Source organism: Triticum dicoccoides, chromosome 6B, assembly GCF_002162155.2.
Source record: "Triticum dicoccoides isolate Atlit2015 ecotype Zavitan chromosome 6B, WEW_v2.0, whole genome shotgun sequence".
Taxonomy (NCBI): domain Eukaryota; kingdom Viridiplantae; phylum Streptophyta; class Magnoliopsida; order Poales; family Poaceae; genus Triticum; species Triticum dicoccoides.
Genome location: NC_041391.1, coordinates 67,398,970 through 67,400,822, shown reverse-complemented (window position 1 = coordinate 67,400,822; position 1,853 = coordinate 67,398,970).

The following is a 1,853-nucleotide window of genomic DNA, read 5'->3' as shown; positions in this document are numbered from 1 at the left end:
AATGGATCGTTTATGAGCTAACTAAGCTAATTATGCCATTTTTTTTACATAAGTAAGCTAAGTACATGTCATTATTGGGCAAACCTAGTTAACTAAGCATATTACAACTAACTTAGGTCATTTTGGAGGAAACAAAGCTAAGTATAGATCGTTTTAGAGCTAACTTAGGTAAAATGGCTGGTTTTGGAGGTCAGTAAGCTTATTAAGTCATTTTGGAGGAAAAGAAGCTAACTCTAGGTCATTAAGGTAAGCATATTGAAGGAAATAAAGCTAAGTCTAGGTCTTTATGCATTTGTTAAGCAAAAAATTAGAGAAACTTACCGTGATCATGGAGGTGTAGGAGCGGGCTGGCTCGTGCCAGTAGCTGGAGAAGGATCGTGTGATGCTTGTCTGGAGTTACGCTGCACCAAAGATCATTTCCAATGTTTCGTTAGCATGATGACACTCAAATGTTAAGACTAGCAAGTACCGTCCATTCAAATTAAACTCACCGTGGTCTCAGGAGCAATCTCTGGATCAATGGCTATGGAGCCACGGGACCTCCCGCCACCAGATATCATCACCTGCTCTGGATCAATGGGACCCTGGCTAGGGTTAAAGTCCTCCCCTTTCCTCGCCTTCCCCTTGACTTTCTTGTAAGAGGCAGTGTGGGCCATGGCATACAGGTCGTACCCCTCTGGCACCTTATCCGTCTTATTGTAGCATGCCTGAAAGAGAGAAACAAAGTAAATTAGAAATTAAATGGCTCAAGCTAGCATGATGAATGAATTGCATGAATCATGAAGCAAACCACTCTTCTGCAGGTGTTTGCCCATTTCAGCCTCTGTCCTCTTTTCCCAATTGCCGCACCGAAAACAGGGGCACCAGGTTTTCCTCTGGCCATTTGCAAATGCGGCTTGCACAAACCCCTTGGTTTTTGTGAACCATTCAGCGCTCCATTTGTTCTGACCAGTGTGACCGGTATACATCCACGCACGATCACTCATCTTGACTTTCAGAGCTACTAGACACACAACAAATATATATACAATTCACCATGTATATATTCATCAGTTATCTACTTTGTCAATTTTATTACATCCACGCAACCTACACTCTAATAGGTAATGATAGGTCCTAATCACACCCGAGTATGTGTAGATTGGGTTCATTTTCCCATGCTATGCTCCGGATCCGACGCAAAATTTCGGCAGCACCTCCACGCTGTTCTCCTGATACACGTCTCTGCAATAAACAGAGAGGATGTGTACCCGAAGAACAACAGGGGAGGCACTGACGAAATTTATGCGTCGGATCCGAAGCAAAGCATATGGGAAAACGAAGCCAATCTACACATACTCGGGCTATCCATGGATAGTGTTGGACAATTCAAAAGAATCAAGGTTATAAATATGCAAATGCATGCATATTTATAACTATAATGCTTTCGAACGGGAGACACATATTGGTTACGCATACTGATGATTCAAGACACATATATAGCTAGCTATCAAGTTTCATTGGCACGAACACCGGAACAGAGAAAATAATTAATGGGGGAGGAGGACATGCATGTCATTTGTGCTCACCACGAACGAAGGGGCAGAGCTCGTCAAACGCATAGCGAGGTCGTCGAACACCAAACCTCGCAACGATGAAACAACTGCACATTTAAATCAACCCGATCAACACAATTATATATGATGTTTTTCATAACAAAATCGAAAAATATATGACCTAACTCATAATTCACAAATATATGACCCCATCGGCCTCTGGAAGGCCAAAGAGCACCTTTTTGGGAGGTTTCGGGGGTCGGGGTGTCGTGTCGGTGTCGGGGTCGGGGTGCTGTTTCGGGGTCGGGGTATCGGGGT